At 35.0% G+C, this 22713-nt stretch overlaps 1 pseudogene; it reads right to left on the bottom strand.

The window, feature by feature from the left end:
- Positions 1 to 686: 686 nt before the first annotated feature.
- LOC149556945 (uncharacterized) overlaps positions 687 to 22713 on the bottom strand; it is an 83500-nt pseudogene continuing 61473 nt past the window's right edge.

The raw sequence follows: 22713 nt of genomic DNA on the forward strand, positions 1-22713 counted from the left end.
AGAAATTCAAAGTAAAGTCTTGGTAAATTTTCTTGCACTCTTCATACAACATAGCACATAAACTTACAATGAAGAATCCTCTCCCTCCAAAAAGTGATAGTCAATATACTTCGATTAAAAAATAAATTCTTGTACACAGAAGGGACCTCCTTTGCATGTACCTTAAAAAATACTCAATAAAAATAATAACATAAAATAAAGTAAGGGAAATGGGGCTACAATTTTCTATGTCACTCTAGAAATATTATATCATTAATAGAGCCAAAGTAACCCAATTCTTAACTTTTTCTCCAAACTAAGGAAAATTTATTAATCCTCGATTAGATAATATAAATATTTTAACTAATGATTGTAACAACTTGAGTAAGCTAATTTCATTGTAATATACAAGCTTTATTTCACTCATAGTCATGATGGGAAAAAACATCCAACATCCAATCATGAGAAATGATTGTTTATGTAGCAACCAACAAGTTAGATAATTAAAAAAAAGAACATACAAAATGATAGAAGAAGATCTAAGCTTTTTTCAAACAAATGAATGTGTAGGATCATTGCAATGTAGAATAATTGAGTAAAAGGAAAAACTAGCAGGCATGATAAATTTTGTTACACCTTACCAAACCTAAACCTCAATTGAAGCATTTTCTTGAAGACCCATATAGTTTTAAGCCTACTTAGCTGATTCACTCCACAACCTTGAATTTTGAAACTTGAGGTATCTACTTGTAATGTAATGTAGGATCTATGTAAATAGGTGTTTTCCTTATGCATCCAATAGAAGGAATTCTTACAGCTTGGCCTAGAGGATTCTTATGGATATCACCAAAAATTGGTGAAGGACCTGACCTGATGACTAGCGAGGTAGGTGATCTACTAATAAGCATCGCCTCCCTCAATGGGACTCAACCATTAGGCACTGTCATTGATGGGTTCCTCAACTTTGCAAGAGCTTGCCAATCTACTGGTTTAGATTTTGAAGTTTCTACTATTTTACTGAACAAATCTACCAGATTTCTTCCACTCCCTCGCTTCAAAATACTGCTAGATTTTTGAAACTCTTTGATAACATTGAGATTGGATTCCTCATCTAAAAATCTACTCCTTAGTGATGCTCTCACTAGTGATTTCATAGGCTTGGGCATCTGACTCATAGAGGGTTTCATTTCTATTGTCATGCGGGGCTTATCATTGCCTTATGTTAAGTGACCCTTCTCTTGTGTTGTAACACTTGGCTTCCTCTTTGACCTCGAGAGACCATCCCAAATATGAAGGGGGATACTCTTACTTACTAATTTTAGTCCCACCGTGACCTCTTTCATGGAAGATCTCCTCTCCTTGGTGGATCAAATACACAGTGTTGCAATGAAAGCCATTTGTTTTACTAATTTCAAATTTTTGGGTGAACTCAACCTTGGATCATAGAGTGCAAGAATATTATTCTGCCTGATAAGTGGCATCACCCAATCTATTATGGTGATATTGTAGAACCCTTCAGTAACTAATTTAGTCTCCACAAGGAAACCCGCACGTGCGAAAGACAAAGTGAAATGTTTTTTTTTGATGTATAAGCCCCATGTTGGTCAAAATTTTGACCAACACGAGCTTACATGTAATTTTTTTCTTTTTTTTGCCTTAACATTCTGACCAATCTAAACTTATTTAGTTGATGGTCAAAAATTTTGGTAGAAAAATGAGGTTAAATGTAGTAGTGTAAGCTAGGGAATGGTGATCAGTCTATAGGGATAGAGTAGGATAAGGACAACAAAGATGCAGATGCTATAGAAGATGGAGAGCCACATGTTTTGCATCCACACCTAGGAGAAAAGAATATCTCTATTCCTTTACCAAGGTCTTCAGGGGGAGCGGCCCCAGGGGCATGGGGGAGATGGACGAATCTCTTTGGGGTCAAACCATCAAGTAAGTCAAACTTTCATAAAATCATTGATAAATCTGATAGGGAAAAGGGGATCTTTGCCTTAGAAGTTCCAAGTGAAATTATTGACCACAACATCCTGGATATGGTGGCCACCTGGGTGGGGAAATTTATTGGCCGTAGACCAAATATTGATTTGGTAAGGATTTTTGTGAGAAATAAATGGGTGTTGATAGGGAAGGTTGAAGTAATGGCTATGGCTAAAGGTTTTATGACTTTTGAGTTCTCCTACTTAGAAGATTACTCTAGAATCCTTTGTGTGGGAAACTGGATGATGGATAAGTCTACACTCATACTTTAAAAGTGGACTTTCAACCTAGACTTGAATAATGACTTCCTAACCTAGGCCCTAGTTTGGATTAGGCTACTAGAGTTTCACTTAGAATATTGGCATGAAGATGTTTTTGATGACATTGCCAGCTCTTTTAGAGAACTACTATCAATTGATCCTATTACTACAACCAAGAAAATACTTATGTATGCTAGAATATGTGTAGGGGTGATTGAAGGCTAGGAAATGCATCAAGTGATTGAGTTTTAGTCTCATCTGGGTAGAAGGGTGTAACAAATTGACTATCATAATATCCCTTTTGCTTGTTTCCATTGCAAAAAGGTAGGATATAAAGCGAAGACTTTTCCACTTTTTAGAGAGAAGGAAAAGACCATAAAAGCCTAAAGAAAACAAGGTAAGAACAAGGTATGGGCACCCAAAAAGGTGTGGAAGGAAAAAGCTTTAGAAGTAAAGAACCCGGGGGGTGAGGAAAGTGAAGGAAATGATAAGAGGGAACTCCCAAAGGAAAAGAATAATATGGTAGTAATTATTGAACCTAATAAGATGGAACAAAAAAAGAGCCCTTCGACTAACAACAATAGGGTCTTCACTAATGTTCCAAGGCCCATTAGCCGTATGTTGAAGATTGTTGGAAAGGATGGAAAAACTACAACTGAGGAGGCTGCAAAGTGCCCCATTATGGATACTATAGAGGTAGATACCTCATGTGTTCTAGATTCCCAGAATGGGCCTATTATGTTGGACTAACCTCTTTCTGAGGAATCTAACTCTAGCCTTAACAAAGGGGTTTCCCTTGCAATTGTCAATAGGCTCCTAGAAAGGTTCTTAGCCACCACCCTTGGCACCTCTCCTAGTTAGAGGATCTCTTTGATAGCTATAAGGAGGCTAACAATGCTCCTTGGATTTTTGTCAAGAAGAAGAAGAAAAATAGTAGGGATCCCTCTCTAATCTCTCCTACTACCACTAGGAGTAGGGTGAAAGCTGATATTGGAAGAAAATACATTACCCCAAGAAGGAAAAAAAATTAAAATTACAAAGGAAGAAACAAGGAGGAATCTTCTAGATGGGATGCAAAGAACCATCCAAGAATCATGTAATCAAAACAAAGCATGAAGGTCATTTCCTAAAACATTTGTGGACTCAATAGAATCCATAAACATGAAATTATTAGGAATATGGTTAGGGGCCATGGACTAGATGTTTTCTTAATCTAGGAAACTAAAATGTAGAAGAAGGTTGAAAATATTTCCTTTGGGAAAGGTATGAGGAATTCAAATACTAACTTGGATGGTTCTTTGGGTGGTCTGCTAACAATATAGAAGGAACCTTTGGAAGCCAATATCATCTTTAATGAAGGTAATATTTTGCTTATTATTTTTTTCAATCCTAAAGATTAGGATAGATGGTTTTTGTTAAACCTCTATGCCCCCAATACTAAAAATAGTAGAAGAATCTTTTGGATCAAAATTTTTGACTTGGTGACCAGGTTGAGTGACATCAAGGGCATTGTTATGGGATATTTCAATAGTCCTCTCTTAGCCTCTAAAAAGTTAGGAGGGCTCCTGCCTAGTGTGGAAAGTAGGCAACACTTGGCTGATCTGATTAGGGATTTGGCCCTTTTAGTTTACTTGGTCCAATAGGAGAATTGGCCTAGATTGCATTCATATTAGGTTGGATATAGCTCTTATTTCTATGGATTGGCTGGGAAACTTTCAGTGTAATATTTTGTCTCTTCTGAGGCTTGGATTAGAACATTCTCCCATTTCTCTTACTCTTGATAGAGTCAATAGGAAAAAGGTTTTCCCCTTTAGATTTGAGAAAATGTGGCTGCTCACCCTAGCTTGCATGACAAAATCAAGGAGTGGTGGGGTATTGAGGTTGATAGCACAACCATGTACAAGGTGGCTAAGAAACTCAGATTCATAAAGTTAGAGATCCAAAAATGGAACAAACTAGACTTTGGCAACATTTTTCATGATAAAGAGAGGATTTTGGGGGACCTTGTTGAGGTGCAGGATGAAATCCAAACTTGGTGTTATGATGATAACAATCTCAACTCTGAGAAGGAAGTCCTGGTTGAGCTTCACAATATTGTTAGGAAAGAGGAAATGTTCTAGAGGAAAAGGTTGAGGTAAGTTTGGCTCAAGGAAGGGCAAAAAAACTCCAGATTCTTTCACCTATCCACCATGAAACACAGGATGGCCAATAGAATCTATGAGATCAAAAAGGGTAATGATACTATAAAGGAAGATAATGAGATAATAGAGGAGGCCATCAAGTATTTCTCTTTAATTCTCACTAATGATCTAAATTTGGATGTTGACAACTAGAATGATATTATTAACACCATCCCCAAAGTCATTAGTGATTCTCAGAATTGGGCCTTACTGGCTATCCCTAAGCTTGAAGAAATCAAAAAGGTGGTTTTTGATCTTTTGGCAGAGAAGGCTCCTAGCCCTAATGGTTTCCCCACCTTCTTCTTTTAGTTGTATTAGGATATTATTCATTGTGATCTTGTTAAAGTTTTCTAGGAATTCTTTGGTGTCAAAAACTTGCTAAAAGAAGTTAAGGCCACTTTTCTAGTTCTAATTCCTAAAATCCCTAGGGTGAATACTTTAAGTTCTTTTAGGGTTATTAGCCTTTGCAACTCATTTTATAAGATTTTTGCAAAAGTTCTTACTAATAGAATTATCAATTTACTTTTGGAGATAATCTCACCTCAACAATTGGGATTTGTTCTTGGTAGGCAAATTCTGGACTCAATCATGGAAGTTCATGAAGTTATCCACTCTCTTGAGGTTGGTAAATAGGAAGGTTTTCTATTCAAACTTGATCTTTCTAAGGCTTATGATAGGGTGGATTGGGGTTTTTTGGACAAAATTCTTGATGCTTTTAGCTTCAATGCCAAAGTAAGAAAGATTATCTCTCCACTGGTTTATACCCTTTCCTTTACAGTTCTGGTGAATGGCGCCCCCTCTAATTTTTTCAAACCCTCAAGGGGTCTTTTATATTGTGACCCTTTATCCCCTATTCTCTTCATCATTGTGGTTGAAGGCCTTGGAAGGCTCATTTCCTCCAAAAGAAGTAAAGGGGATCTGGTGGGCTTGAAATTGTCTTTTGGTCCTTCTATTTTTACTCACCAATAGTTCATTGATGGAACCATTATGGTAGGTGAGGCCTCGGTGAGAGAAGAAAGGACTATGAAAAGTATCTTGAATACTTACTCTAGGGCCTCAGGGAAACTCATCAATTGGGACAAGAGTTTGATGTTCTTTATCAATACCCCTTTAAGAAGTTAGAAGAAAATTGTGCACATTTTGGGCTATAAGACTGAGTCCCTCCCTTCCATTTACTTAGGGCTTCCCTTGGGGATTAAACCTCCAGACAACTTTTGGGACAATCTTGTGGATAGATTCAATAGGAAGCTAGTAGGTTGGAAAGGCATTTCTCTAAGTCAGGTAGGCAAAGTCTTGCTCATAAAGTCTACTTTACATAACTTATCTACTTTTATGCTCAACCTTTTTTCTATTCCTCCCAAGGTGGTTGAGTATCTTGAAGCTATTTAGAAGAATATCATGTGGTTAGGCACCAATAAGAACAAGAAATATCCTTTGGTGGCTTGGGATACTATTTGTAGATCTAAGAAGAAAGGGGGACTAAGGATCAAAAAGCTAAAATAGTTTAACCATACTCTCCAAGTGAAACAAATCTGGATAATCTTTAATAGCAAAGGTGAATGGAGAGATATTCTAAAGTCCAAGTATGCTACCAACCTCAGTCTAAAATAGTTCATCGATAGGGATGTTGAGCCTAGAGCCTCTTACATTTGGAATGGCCTTATGAGGACTAAGGGTTTAGCCTTTGTGAAAAGCTAAATGGCATGTAGGAAATAGTGTAGATATTAGCTTTGGCATGATGATTGGCTCGGTTTAGGCCCCCTTTGGGAGATTGAGTCTTTCAAATAGATGGGCTAATGTTTGTATTGAAAGATTTGGGAGTAGGGTGAGTGATTATAGGAATCACAATGGGTGGATTGACCCAGCTGAGGTGTCTCTTGAGCTAAAGCCACTGATGGACTTGGTTAGACATATACCTTTATCCCACAAAAAGGACACCATTATCTGGGGGAGACTAGGAATGGTCTTTACACAATGGCCTCTAGTTATGAGACTTTGCAATATCAAGGCTAGGCCCCTGTATGAGCCAAAGCCTAGTATCTAGGCCTTATCCCAAAAATTAACATATTCTTTTTTATTATGCTCCAAAATCATATCCTTATCATTGATAATCTCACCAAAAGGGGTAATACAATGCCTAATAGATGTATTTTATGCAAAAATCATAATGAGAGTGTTGACCATCTGTTTATACATTGTAGTTTCATTAGAACTATACTTTGGAGCTTTTTGACCAATGGCAGTTTGGGTTGGTTGAAAGTGACTCTATGACTTTATGGAAGTGGGCTTTTTCCCATGTTTGTTGGGGGGTTTGGAAAGAGTGGAACAATAGAATTTTTAGTGATAAGGAAGCTAAGGCTAAAGTTGTCTTCCACAAGTGCCTCAATGCCTTGTTGGAAAATTTCACCAACACAAAAGACCCTATCCCTCCATTCAATTCTAAGACTAGTAACAACAACAAAAGAGAGGGATGTAGTTGGTCTCTCCTGCCTGAGGGTTGGTATAAGGCTAATTTTGATGGGGCAGCCAAAGGCAACTTGGGGAAGGTTGGGGCTGGTGGCATCATCATAATTACTTCAGGGAAAGGGATTGCTATGTTTTTTTCCCATCTTGGAATACAAACTAATCATTATGCGAAGGCCAGTGCAGCTCACTAGACTATCAAACTAGCTAAAGATATAGGAGTGAAATATCCATGGCTGGAAGGAGATTCAAAAAATATTATTGATTGCCTAAATGAGAAGAGCAAGCCTACTTGGATGACTGCTAATATTATAGATGAGTGTATTCAAAACCTCAAAATCTTTGAAAAAACCTGTGGTTCATGAGTACCAAGAAGCCAACAATGTGGCAGATAGGCTGGAAAACTGGGCAGTCAAGTACAATGAGGTGGTTAAGTGGATGGAAGGCTATAATATCCCATTAGAGATTAATGAGGTGATCAAAGGGGATAGGATCCTGGATAGATTGGGTATAATTAAAATCCATTATGAAAGTTAATGAATTATGGGAAGTGGTCAGAAATATTATGTGTGGTTTTATTATGATAGTCAGTGATTTATGGGGAATGTGAAGAGTCGTGAGATGGAAGTACAATTTCACTCATACTTCCCATATCTACAATATCCATCAACTCACATCAAGGAATATTTGTGGGACAAGAAATCACAAGGCAAAAAAAGGGTGTAAGAAAATGAGGAGAGCCAAAGATTTTCTAGTTTTGAAGGGCTTAGATACTAGTTATAGAGATTGCACAGAGAAGGATACCATGGTTGGGGAAAGACATAGGAGGGAGCCAGAGGACAAAGCCCAGAAGTGGTAAAGACATTCCAAGGTGTGGAACATACTTAAAAAAAGGGAAATTACAAATTTCATAGATTGCCTCCATGGCTGGAAACCCTCTGTCACCAAAAGTATGGTTAAGAGCTAGAATGAGGGAATTGTCAAAATTGACAGGGTGGAGTTCACTATGATAGAGGAAGTCATTTCTGAGGTTACAGGCATTTCCATTGTAGGCAAGAAATTTTATAGAGACAAGTGTTAGTTTGTGGTGACTGATCAGAAAAGTACTGTACATACTTCATAAATTTTTAAAAAAAATTGGACCTTATTTTATCAAGATTTTGTGCTGACATTTAATTATTAATTATAACCCTAAAGCAGTAAAAATACTTGTATAAAAGGGCTTAGGGTTAGGGATTGTTTCATAATAGGTGATGCAAAATTGGTTCTTGCAGTGGTATTGAGCTATAAGAGATTATAGATTGTAATCAGGTTATAATCACTAAATTGTAAAAATATTGGACTTTCTATTTGGTGGACATAGCCCAAGGTTTGGGTGAACCACATTAAATCTTTGTGTCTTGTGTTCTTTCCTATGTGATCTATCATTTTTTGATATTGGTTATATTTGCATGTAATTTTTATTTTTGTCTGTGGTTTAATCCTAATAATTGGTATCAGAGCAAGGTTTTTTTAGTTATCCTCTGTAGGAAAGTCTCATTGTTAAGTGGGAGTGATCGTAGATGAAGGTAAGCTAAGGGTTGATAGGTTTAATGGGTAGAACTTTTAGTTATGGAAGATGAAAATGGAAGACTCTATATTAGAAGGATTTATGGAAGCCGTTGGAAGGAAAAACCAAGAATTAGGGATCTTTGTCAAATGACGAATGGGATCTTTTAGATAGAAAGGCACTTGGAAGCATTTAATTATGCTTGGCACCATTAGTGACATTTAATATTACAAAAGTGAAGATGATAGAAGAATTGATGCAAACCCTAGTGAAATTGTATGAAAAGCCCTCCACTTCAAACAAGATATGTCTCATGAAGCATTTATTTAATATGAAAATAGTAGAAAGTGGATTTGTTGTAGATCATTTAAATGAGTTTAATACTATTACTATTCAGTTATCTTCTATGATCATCAATTTTGATAAAGAAATTAGGGCTCTCTTGATTTTGTGTTCTTTGCCTAAAAGCTAGAATGGCTTGGTAATGGATGTGAGTAATTCTATTCTTCGATCTAGTACCCTAAAATATGATGATGTAATCAGTGTTATTTTGAGTGAAGAAACTCATAGGAAAAGCTCAGGTTGATCTACATTAGGAAGTGCTTTGAACATACAAAGCAGAGGTAGAACGACTGAGATAGGAAGTAATTCCAAAAATTGTGGGAAATCAAGAGGAAAGTCAAAGGGGAGAAGGTCTCAATGAGAGGATTGAATGAATACTAGTACTATAGGAAACCAAGGCACAAAAAGAAAGATTGTTGGAATCAAAAGAAAAATGAAGGAGATAAACTAGATGGAGACAAAGAGGCAAATGTGGTAAGTAACAAATTTGAAGAGGATGCTTTGCTTTTGCCTTTAGAAAGTGTTGATGATTCATGGGTTTTAGATTCTAGTGCTTCATTTCATGCTACACCTCATAGAGGTTATTTCATTGATTATGTCCAAGGGAATTTTGGCCTTGTTTATTTGGTAATGAACCCTGTCAGATTGTTGGAAAGGGAAAAATTAAGATTAAGTTGCAGAATGGGAATCATTGGCTACTACATGAGGTAAGACATGTTCCAAGGCTAAGTAGGAATTTAATTTCAGTAGGGTAACTTAGTGATGAGGGTTGTGTAGTTACTTTTAATGATAAAAATTTGAAGGTTTCAAAAGGTTCCCTTTTAGTAGCAAAAGGTGTGAAAGTAGGCACCTTATATCTTTGTAGAGGTCATATTGGTCCTTCTACTTTAATTGTTTTAGAGAAAAATGAATGTTCAAGAACAATTTTTGTAGTTGAGTAGGGAGAACAAATAGTTGTTTTAGATTCTGATACAACACTATGACACAACAGACTTGGGCACATGAGTTAGAAAGGTATGAAAGTACTTCATTCAAAGAAAGTTTTACCAAGTCTAAAATGTGTTAATATGGATTTCTATGAAAGTTGTGTGTATGAAAACAAAAGAGAGTGAGTTTTGTGGAGATTGGGAAGGAAAACAAAAAAGAGAAATTAGAGCTTGTGCATAGAGATGTATGGGGACCGACTCAAGTATCTTCTCTTGGTGGCTCTCATTACTATGTTATATTCATTGATGACGTAATTAGAAAATTATGGGTTTATTTCCTTAGATAGAAATCTGATGTATTTTAAACTTTTAAGAAATGGAAATGGTTGGTTGAAAATGAGACTAGTAAGAAATTAAAATGTCTCAGATTGGATAATGGTGGTGAGTATTGTAGTCATGAATTTGAAGATTATTGCTCCACTAATGGTATTTGTAGATAGAAAACTATTCCAAGAACTCCATAGGAAAATGGAGTGGCTAAATGCATGAATAGGACTAGTGCAAGGAGCATGAGGTTGCATGCTAAGTTTCCCTTACACATATGGGTGGAGGCTATGAATACTGATATGTATTTGATTTATAGAGGTCCCTCTACTCATTTGGGTTGTGGTATTCTAGAGGAAGCATGGATTGGTAAGAAGGCGAGTTATTCTTTTCTCAAAACCTTCAGTTGTGAAGCTTTTGCTCACATAGATTCTAAAAATACAAACAAACTGGAAGTAAAGTAAAATAAATGTGTATTTGTTGTGTATGGCATTAATGAATTTGGTTATAGGCTTTGGAATTTTAAAAATCATAAAATTTTAAGAAGCAAAGATGTCATATTCAATGAGAAAGTGTTGTACAAAGATCTATTGTAGCAACATGAGAAGAAAGAAGATGATTATGTAGTGCTGGATGATACTCCAAAAGATGATATTCCAGCCATTTCTCATGATGTGCAACACTCACAAAAACAAATACCACATACACCAATTAATGTTAGACAATCAAAAAGGCAAATTAAACCTCCAAAAATATTTTTTCCATCTTTGTATTGCATTTTACTTACTGATGCTGGTGAACCTAAATGTTATGATGAAGCTGTGTAGGTGGATACTAAGATTGAGTTGGAGTCTGCAATGAAAGACAAAATTGACTCTTTGCTGAAGAATAAGACATGGGATTTATGCAAATTACATGCAGGTAAAAGAGCTCTATATAATAATTGGGTTTACAGGTTAAAAGAAGGGGATGGACGTAAGAAAAGATTTAAAGCCAGGTTAGTTGTAAAAGGACTTGCACAGAAAAAAAGAATCAATTTTGATGAGATATTTTTTCCTATTGTTAAGATGACTTCTATTCATACTATTTTAAGTATTGTGGTTAGTGAAGATTTACATTTAGAGTAGCTTGATGTTAAACAAACTTTCTTCATGGTAATTTGGATAAAGAGATATATGTGGTTCAACCATGGGGATTTGAGGTCAAAGGTAAGGAGAACTTAATGTGCAAATTGTAGAAAAGTTTATATGGCTTAAAGCAAGCACCTCGGTAGTGGTATCTAAAATTTGATAGTTTTATGCATGAGCATGGATATAATAGGTGTCATTCAAATCATTGTGTCTATTTTAAGAGGTTGGATAATGACAACTACATTATTTTATGTTTATATGTTGATGATATGCTTATAGCTGGGTCTAACATGGATCATATAAAGGGGCTGAAATGCCAGTTAGCACATGCATTTTCTATGAAGAATTTGGGGCAACAAAACAAATCCTTCATATAAAGATTTGTAGAGATAGGAAGAACAAAAAATTGACGTTATCTTAGGCTAATTATGTTGAGAAAGTGTTGCAACATTTCTTTATGGAGAATGCTAAAGCTATCAGTACACCTATAGATGGTCATTTGAAGTTGACTAAGGAGATGTGTCCCAAAAAACAAGAAGAGGAGGGTAAGATTTCCAAGGTACCCTATGCTTCAGTTATAGGAAGCTTGATGTATGCTATGGTATGTACAAGGCCAGATATTGCACATGTAGTGGGAGTTGTTAGCAAGTATATGAGTCATCCAGGAATTGAGCATTGGAATGTAGTTAAATGGATTCTTGGATATCTGAGAGGAACATCTAATAAGTGTTTACAATTTGGGTGCTCTACTACTAATTTATAGGGCTATATTGACTCAGATTTGGTAGGGGATATTCATGCTAGGTAGAGTAGTTTAGGTTATGTCTTTACTATTGGTGGGGCAACCATGAGTTGGGTTTATAGGTTATAAAAGGTTAATGCTTTATCCACTATAGAGGTAGAGTATGTAGCTACTACAGAGGTAGCCAATGAGATGATATGGCTTCAGTTCTTCTTGGAAGAATTGGAAAATCCTCATAAGGATAATTATTTGTTTATAGATAGTCAGAGTGCCATTCATCTTGCAAAGAATTCAGCTCTGCATTCAAAGACCAAACACATACAATTGTGGTACCATTTCATTTAATCAATTTTGGAGGATGGATAGTTAAAGCTAGACAAGATACATACATATGACAATCTAGCAGATATGTTTCCAAAAGTAGGAACAAGGGAGAAGTTGAACTCCTCTTCAACTTCGATTGGTCTTCTAGACAGAACATGAATAAAAGAATAGCAGAGTCCAGGGTGATTTGATCTAGTGGGAGTCTCATAGAGTAGTGGCATAGCTATAGGATTAGTCTCCAAGTGGGAGATTGTTATTTAGTGTGGTGCTTGATTAGTCCCCAAGTGGGAGATTTTTAGTTTGTAGTGACTAATTAGGAAAGTACTATACATACTTCATAAATTCTTTAGGACTCGGGGCATCGGCCCAAAAAAAAATTTTGGGGCCCTATTTTAGTGGGATTTTGGGCCAACATGTAATTATGAATTATAAACCTAAAGTAGTAAAAATACTTGTATAAAAGGGCTTAGGGTTAGGGATTTTTTCGTAATAGGTGATGCAAAATTGGTTCTTGCAGTGGTATTGAGCTATAAGGGATTATAGATTGTAATCAAGTTGTAATCACTAGATTGTAAAAATGTTGGATTTGCTATTTGGTGGACATAGCCCAAGGTTTGGGTGAACCACATTAAATCTTGGTGTCTTGTGTTCTTTTCTGTGTGATATTTTATTTTCTAATATTGGTTATATTTGCATGTAATTTTTATTTATGTCTGTGGTTTAATCCTAACAACAGGAAAATATTGGGGCAAGCGATGGTGGAATTCACAAAGAACCAAGATGAAAAAAGGCTTTGGTGAAAAGAGGAACTCATTATCTTCCAAGCTCCATCAAGCCTCTATGGTGATTCATTCTCTAAGCTATCATCCAATATATTTCTCTTGACACTAGGTTTGATCACCTATGCACTCACCACTTCATGTTGCTCAACCACTTTAGGTATGGGACAAAAAATCTCTATACTCTTCTACCTTTACTCTTCAATTAATGAAAACATTAATGATTATTAAGAGAAGCATACTAGGAATCTAGTGCTCCACAAGGGGCTACTATTGTTAATTAATAAATACTTGAAAGCTAGGGTTATTGGTAAACAAATCAAAGACAGGAAAGAGAGCAAGAAAGGAAAAGAGGAGTCTAAAAATTCTAAAGACATTTATTCACCCTCAGATATAGAGGAAAGCCTCGAGATGCATTTGGACTCGAAGGGGTTTGACTACCCATAGTGTGGCTCGAGAAAAAATCTTTAGAGCAGATAGAAAGGAGAAAAATGTTATTATTGACCCCAATCAGGAAATTGACACCTCCTCAGATAGGGACTATAACGATAGGGCTGAAGGGATGGATATGAGAGAGGATAGTGCAGAGGGAGAGGAGAATATCAAGGAAGGGGAAGGCAGGGAACAGAAGAAGGGCAAGAGAATCATCATCAAAATGTGGACAAATAAAGAGGAGGAAGTCACAGCCTCCTAGGGCTAGAAAAGGAAAATCCTAGAAGACAAGGAGGAGAAATAGGGGGAGGAGATTGAGGAGGTGGAAGATGTTCCCAATCAAAGTGTAAGGGAGGAACCAAACAGGGCTACAAGGAATTTGACACAAGCAATTACAAATGCTCGGTCATAGGGAAGGATAGGAAGGTGGTGTGGCAGAATTTTGACTCCATTTTGGCTAAAATGGGCATCAAACGAGAGTTGATCAAAACACAGGTTAAAGAAAACAATGAGGGAAAAATCTAGATGAATGAGTTGATTTACCCTGCTTTGGTGATTTTCAACAACATTGCTAAGGAGCACTTGGATATGGATGTCCTCAACAATGGGAAAAATAGTGTGGTGGATAGCTTCTGCACCACAAAGTGGCTCTTCCATGAAATTCTTGAACTCAAACAAAGGGTGAGCACTTTGGAAAGGGAGACATATATCTTAAAGAACAAGGTTATGGAGGAAGAATTGAGTGTGGACAGTAGAATGGATGAAGTTAAAAATAGGGTCAATGGAATGGAAAGCTCTATGCAGAGTACAATGGAATATGGCTCTAATATTCTTAAGGCCAATGAGAACATCAAGAGGTTCACAAATTATATGGACGATCAAAGCATCAGCAAGGAGGAGGACCCTTCCACCAACATCATAAAAGACATGACCTTGGATGAAGGCTCTAGGAAGTGGACAAGATCCAACACTAGAAAGAATGACACCCTAGTCCTTGACCAAGATCTACCAAAGATGAAAGAGGTGGCTGGAAAACTATTGGAGTTGGAGATAAGCACATCAAGAATGCTAAGAGGTATCACCAATAGACTAGAGTTCAAAACCTCAAAGGTTATCTCAAGAAATAATGACACATGAGCATCACTTAGAAAAATTGTGTCTCATCACAAAGACACATATAACAACAAAATTGACACAATTCACTAAAAACATACTCACAACTCCTTGCCTTTGGAAAACATTCCTAATTTGGCTAACTACAATGTTTCCCAAAGTCATCACCAGATAGAACATAACACCACAAAAGATCTTTAAACAAGTCTAGTTTTCAGCAATGTAGTTTTTACTATACTTTCTTAAAGTTTGATTTGAGTAAAATTCAAAGTTTTCATTTGCAAAAGTTTCTAGTAGATATAGTTTTCCAAGTTTAGGTTGATCAAAAAATAAGTTTCATTTTCATAGTTTAAGAATCCATGTTTTCCAAATAAATGATATATCTATTTGACCATAATAATAAATAATATAAATTTACTCCAAATAATAATAATATTTTATACATGGGTAATTAATTTATTTAACATTACATAAAATTCATATTTGAAATATTTAGAATCAAATTATACTAATATAAAATAATAATCAGATTTAAAATATACTAAATTTAATTTAATAATAATTAAATTTAATACAATTAAATTATAATCATAATTTAATTATAACTAAACTAAATTTAAATAATATTAAATATAATTTTTTAAATCATATCAAAAAATTAATTATAAATATTTTTTAAAGAAAAAACTTGTATATATATTTTTCAAACAAAACAAACCTCAATGAGGTGCTCTTGCTGCGATAGTGTAGGCTACACACGTAGCCTCCTACATGTAACAACATACGACTGCTGCTACTGCAATATTGACATGCAACGTACCTTGTCATGACAACTACGTTGCTAACAAAGGTAAAGGGGTGGGGAGGGAGGAGAGGGTTAGGAGAATTGGTTTACCCCCCCCCCCCCCCCCCCGCCCCGCCCCGCCCCAATTTATTTTTTTAATATTTTTGTAATTTTAAAAAAAAATCTACTAAAACTAGTAAATTTTAAAGCATCATACTAATTTTTAATTACCGCGGTGTTATATATATATAATTCTAATGCCCATATCTAGTGAAGGAATATTTTCCAATCAATTGAATTTAGTCAATTATATATTTTTTTCATTTTCAAACCCTAGCTACAAATTTAATTTCTAGATTCTAGCTCTTCTAATAAGAGTTTCAATCCTATTTTCTCACAGATTGTTTAACTATGAAGATCAATCATTTTCTAAACAAGGGTTTTCAATTTTCAACCAAATTCATGACAACAATATCGATGTAAACTTTCATATTCTTTCCAAAGTAAATATCCACTCTTGCAAGCACGAAGAATACAAAATTTTTAAAATCTTTTCTATTGTGGGTTCTATGGGTTCTACCTCATTCTGATGCTAACAATTTGGTAATCTAGTTGTGCTTGCAAGATTTGCGCTCTCCAAAGGCTTAGAAAATTCTCTTCCTCCAATTCCAAATTGTTCCTCCAAACCTATGTGTAGACAAATGAGCTTCTAATAATGGCCTCTAACACTAAGTAGGGTTTCTATTTTCTAAAAGATTTCTCCCTTAATTGACTTTCTTATTATTTTATTAAATTAATTCTTTCATGCAAATTTAGTACATTTTTATTAAAATAATACTTTATTTAATTATTCCCACTTGCTTTAATTTAGCAAGACATTTTTAGAAAGCAAGACTATTATTTTAACTAATAATAATATTTAAATCTCATTATTCAAAAATCAACTCCTAAATTAATAAATATCAAATTAAATAATTATAATTATGCCAAATTTAGTTTTAGTAACTTTAATTGCCATTAATTCCAAAATCAAACTTTTAATTAAACCTTTTAAATTTAACTCATTTATTTAATCAATTTTTAATTACTTAAATATAATTTAATAATATTTTCTCTCCTAGAATTCTCATTTAATTAATTAATTAAGTTGATTTACTTGGCTATTTAATTACACTTGAAGTCATAAAGTGGAAAAATCAAACTCAAGGCTTAAGTTCTCGATTAGTCTTATTTAAAACATTTCCACTTGTTTTAATTTAACAAGACATTTTTAGAAAACATTATTAATTTTTTTAACTAATAATAATACTTAAATCTTATTATTTTATAAATCAACTCCTAAATTAATAAATATTAAATTAAATAATTACAATTATGCCAAAATTAGTTGTAGCAACTTTAATTGCCATTAATTCCAAAATTAGACTTTTAATTAAGTCTTTTAAATTTAACTCTTTTATTTAATCAAATTTTAATTACTTAAATATAATTTAATAATATTTTCTCTCCTAGAATTCTCATTTAATTAATTAATTTAGTTGATTCCCTTGGTTGTGTAATTACATTTGAAGTCACAAAATACACGACACACTCAAAAGAAACTCGATTAAAAGATAAAGTGAAAAAATCAAACTCAAGGCTTAAGTTCTTGATTTCACACCACCTTGACAGATTCAAAAGGGTAGAAAAGTTAGATACTTTTCCTAAACTAGACAAAATAGCCTTGAGTTTAGGATTTAAACTTGAAAACTATCTCCCTTCTTTTACATTGAGATATTGTGATAGGGCGCGCTCATCCTGGCAATTCAAGAAAGTTAATGCCTGGTACCTACAACTTGCATAAAAGTTGAGCATGTACATATATGTATAAATGTGTATATGCATATGTATATGTATATGTACATACATATATATGTGTGTGTGTGTATACATATATACATATATATACATACATATACATACATACATACATACATACACACATACATACACAGACACACATATGTATCTAAACATGCAATGGTAGGGAGTGGTGCATTGTGTAGATCCCAACTCACAGGTGACTATGACTCCCTCCCTCAACCACATCAAATATGTCAATCAAAAGTAAAAAGAAACATGTACACCATACACATACAAGTATGGGGTAAGTATTCATAATCTACATAGAACAACATCATGAACATGGATGAAATCATTATGTAAAAGCATTTAAAGCATCATCATAGGAATAAGTATGAATCACAATAACACTAAAATATGTCAAGTACGAAGTAGCTCATCAAATATATATGATCAAATCATGAAGATACAACCAACTAGATAACTAAATACCACTAAATCAAATAAGATAACATGAAAATTGGCCTAAATGTGTTTGACAATATAACTAAAATAAAATTAGGGTAGGCATTATGATTTGTATGAGAAAAAACCTAAGAGGAGACATGTCTATTCATTAATATAATTAATATAATGAAAATCTTATATATATGATTCATTATTATTATATTTTTAAATCACATAGGTTTATCCTACTAAAGCTACCAAACATCAACACTCCCTATTAGCTAAGGAGGATAAACACATGTATTAGCACAAAGTAATATCAAGTTAGTAAGATTAAGGATATCTTTGATATAAAGAATCTGTTATTTAGATATCATCTCATGATATCAAAGCAATGGTGTTGAGTTACAAGATATTCATCAAGTATTGTGAGTAATAGCCTTTTGAACATCAAGTCTCATGATATTTACCATGTACTCTATGTAATGGCTTCCTAAACATGAATTTGCATAAAATTCACCATGTTCTCAAAATATTCATTAGGTATGTGTATGCACACACTCATAATGCTTACCATATGAACAACCATGGTTTGTTTAAGGAACTAGTGCAAAAGCACCTCATGGTCTTCAATACATGTTGGCTTATAGGTTGGCTTAGCTAACCAATAGTCAATAAGGACTAAGGTATGTAGTCCCAAGTTTGTTTATGTGTGTGGATAGTTTTAGGGATGAGTAGAGTCAAGGGATTTGAGTGGTCTTTTAGGATCTAGGTGTTAAGTCTTGGAAAGTCAACCAAAGGGCCAAACTTTGATCAAGACTCCAAAGTGGAATGATTTTTGAGATTTTTATGTCATTAGTTGTTTTAAGGTCTTATGTGGTGGTTTGGGGTCAAGCTGAGCCATGAAGGCTAATGGTTTGACAAAAATTACCAAAATTGCAAAAGTTGTAAAAGTTGCTCATGACAACTTTACAATTTTGCAAAAGTTGTCATGACAACTTTTCCTAAAAGCTTGGAATTGGGCTTAATGTTATTAAAAGAAAAACCTAAGGATCCAAACATGTGGCAAGGGAATATATAAGGTCATACAAAACCTAACCTGACAGTTAGGAAGGATATTTATTGATTGTGGGTTGGGAAGAGCAAGAAATTAGTTGTAATTGTCTACTAGAACTTTCATCCAACCATTAATAGATTGAAGAGACTGAACTAATGCATTGAAACTTGACTTTGTGTTGTGTATTTTTCCTTTGTAGCATTGGCTTTATTGTCTTGTAAGACTGTTGATCATTTTGATAATTGTTTATGTTTTGTGGTTTCACTGCTTGGTTTAGGGCCAATCATATAAATAATGGCTTTAACTTGACTTCCCATGATTAAAAATTCATGGCCACTTATATGGATTTTAGAGTTTTTTCTTGTAGGGGAACTACTTTTACTACCAAGCCCTAGGCAAGTGCAACAACATTTTGGCTAGTGCTTGGTTCAGAACAATAACAAGAGGGCTTGTTGAATGGATTGGATGTGCCAATCCAAGAGTGTGAAAGTGAAGGGGCATGTTTGTTGGACATGTACAAGAAAGGAGGAGTGCAACAAATACCTCTAATCCACTTTTTGAAAGCAAAGAAGTCAGATTGGTTAAAATGCCCTAGAAACCCTTGAAAATAGGGTTTTGGTGGAAGTCTAGTGTATGAATAGTGTCAGGACCTAAGACCCAAGAAATATTTGAGTCTTGGCCAATGGTAGGAAGAATCCATAGTTGATTCAAGGGTTGTTAAGGGAGTTTTTTTTATAAATTCAAGAAACATAGTTTCTTGGAGGCCTAAATGGGGCAAAAAGGCTACAAGGCCTAGAACTAACAAACAAGAAAATGATGGGAAACCCAAGTGAGAAACCATCAGGATGGATCAAGCAATATTTAAAATTAATAAGGAATATCAAAGAAACCTATTCCTAATGAAAATAAAATTATGGGAAGAATAATGGCTAATTATGCCTAGGAGTGCATAGGAGGAAGTTGAGGTATAGTTTGAAGTTTGAAGTTGGTGGAGAGTTCAAAAAGGGATAGGGATATTAGTAGTGATCTCTGAGTAGGGTAGTTTAGAACTTCCCATCAAAGTGGTATCAGAACCATTAAAAGGCTTGGGCAGTGTAGTGTGCATGTCAGAGGTAAGTGAATCCATAGGAGAGAGCATCATGGTGACTAATGCTAAGTTGGAAAGAGATTTGATAGAACAACAAGAAAATAACACACTTCTTGAGGAAGTTGTGGAAGAGATGAAGAAAAAGCTAGAGGAAGTTGCTGAAACTACAAGCAAGATGAAAGAGTAGTTAGAAGTGGATAAGGAAAAGAGAAATAATCAATCAAAAGAGGAAGTAGAGCCAAAACCAGACCCTCCATTAGCAAATGAACCTTTTCTAAAGGGATTGAAGGAACTAAGTGACAAAGTACTAGAAGACATTCCTATTTTCACTAGAAGAATGGATGCATAATTAGTTATGGAGTGGATTGAAGGTATGTAAAATCACTTTGAATATGATGGAATAAAAGATGCTCAAAAGGTGAAAATAGCCAAATCAAGGCTAAGAGGACAAACACTAACCTGGTTGAAATTATTGCAAGAAGAAAGAGAGAAGGAAGGAAAGAAGCCAATAAAAAATTGGAAATTAATGGTGGCTAAAGTGAAAGAGAAATACCTACCTGAGGATTGTGACATCCAATTACATAAGAAGAGGAAAAATCTTAGACAAAGAGACCTAGATGTAGCTACTTACATAGAAGAGTTCCAAAAACTAAGCCTAAAGTCTATAGTCCAAGAACTTGAAAGCATTAAAGTGGCAAGGTAGCTAAATGGTCTTAGATGGAACATTCAAGAAGAGTTGAGTCTCTTTACACTTACTACCCTTCATAGCTATTATCAGATGACTATTAAAGTGAAGGAAAAACTCAAGAAGAACCAAGACTCTAATACTAGTAGTAGAGGAAGAGGCAAAGACACTAGTGGTGGTCATAGAGGTGGTTCAAGTGGAAGAGGTAATGATAGTAGGAGCCAAGATGACTCTAAGCTTATAGAGAAAGGACATGAGCCAAATAACATAGGTGGATATGCTAGAGGCAGAAGTTCTTACAATAGCGATAGGGGCAGATCAAGGGGTTTTCAATGAAATTCTCATTTTTCTTCCATGAAATGCTATAATTGTGGGCATTTGGGTCACCCAGCTTATATGTGTCATAATAAACCCTCATCTTCACAAGGTGAGAAGAAGGTTTCCTATGTGCAAGAAGATGATTGTCCAAAACAATTAGAGGTGAGTCTAGGTTTAGAGAAAGGAGAGAATCTCATGTTGAGGAGGATATTGATTAAGGAACCTACCAAGGATGAGCACAAGAAAAAAAGGGCTCTTTTTAGGGTCAAGTGCAAGATACTAGACAAGGTATGAAGGGTCATAATTGGTTTAGGATCTACTCATAATTTCATTTTAGAGGATGTAGTTTAGAAGTTGAAACTTACTAAGATACCTCATGAATGCCCACACAAGGTCACCTAGTTAAATAAGGGGTAGACCATATTGGTCAATGAATAAGTGTGGGTTGATATCACCATAGGGAAGTACCAAGATAGGATACTTTGTGATGTGCAACCTATGGATACATGCCATCTGTTTCTTGGTAGACCATGGTAGTATGCCAGGGAGGTAGTACACTATGGTAAGGAGAATAAGTACTCATTCAAGAAGAATGGAGTAACTTCAAAAATTTAGTATTTATTAGAATAGGTGAGGTGGAGAAGGTAGAGTCCAATACACTTTTGATGAGTGGGAAGGAATTCCTAAAGAATATGAAGAAGGAAGGAGTTGGCTATGCCATACTAGTGAAACCAAAAGAAAAGGAGATACCTAAACAATCACCCATGCCAGAAGAGCTAAAGGAATAACTAGATCAATTCAAGGACATCATATGTGAAGGTACACTAGCTATATTGCCACCAAAGAGAGAAATCAACCATCAAATTGATTTTGTGCTGGGGAATCATTTCCTAACAAGGATGCATAAAAAATAACACTAGAATAGAATAAGGAGATATCAAGGCAAGTCCAAGAGCTTTTGGATCAAGGTCTAATAAGGAAGAGTATAACCCCATGTGTTGTTCTAGTGGTGTTGGCTCCTAAAAAGGGAGGTAAGTAGAGAATGTGTATTGATTCTAGGGCAATAAGTAGGATAACTATTAGATATAGGTTTCCTATTCCTAAAATATAAGATTTAATGGATTTCTTAGGGAGTGCTAAAGACTTCTCCAAGATTGATTTAAAAAGTGGATAGTATCAGATATGAGTGGAAGTCAGCCTTTAAGACTACAGAGTGGTTATACGAGTGGCTAGTGATGCCATTTGGGCTTACAAATGTACCTAGTACCTTTATGAGGGTAATGAATGAGGTTCTAAAGGATTATATAGGAGTCTTTGTAGTAGTCTACTTAGATGATATCCTTATCTTTAGTAAAACCAAAGAAGAACACATGAAACACCTAGAACTTGTGTTGAAGAAATTCCAAGAGAAAAACCTCACAATAAACCTTGAAAAGAGTGACTTCATGAAATAAGAAATAGTCTACCTAGGATTTGTATTATCACAAGGCAACTTGAAAATGGACAAGTGAAAGATTGAAGCCATTTTAATATGGCCAACTCCTAGGAGAGGGACTAAAGTTAGAAGTTTTCATGGGTTGGCTTAGTTTTATAGGAAGTTCATAAGAAGATTTAGTGAAATTTGTGCATTAGTGCTTGACACCATAAAATGAGGACTCAATACAAATTTTGTATGAACCAAGGAAGCTAATGTAGGTTTTGAGAGATTGAAGAAGGAAGTGGCTACCTAACCTATATTGGTATTGCCTAGTTTTGATAAGCCATTCATAGTAGAATGTGATGCAAGTAACATTTTGGTGAGTGCAATCCTAAGCTAAGACCGTGGAATTCTTTAGTGAAATGTTAAATGAGGAAAAGTCTAGGTATTCATCCTATGACTTAGAACTATATGCTTGTTAGTACACACCCTTAAAAAGTGGAGGCATTACCTATTGCCTAAGGAGTTTGTGGTTTACACTAATAAT

The sequence above is a fragment of the Cupressus sempervirens genome, chromosome 5, assembly GCF_028749045.1.
Source record: "Cupressus sempervirens isolate cs-2001-9-10 chromosome 5, ASM2874904v1, whole genome shotgun sequence".
NCBI lineage: Eukaryota > Viridiplantae > Streptophyta > Pinopsida > Cupressales > Cupressaceae > Cupressus > Cupressus sempervirens.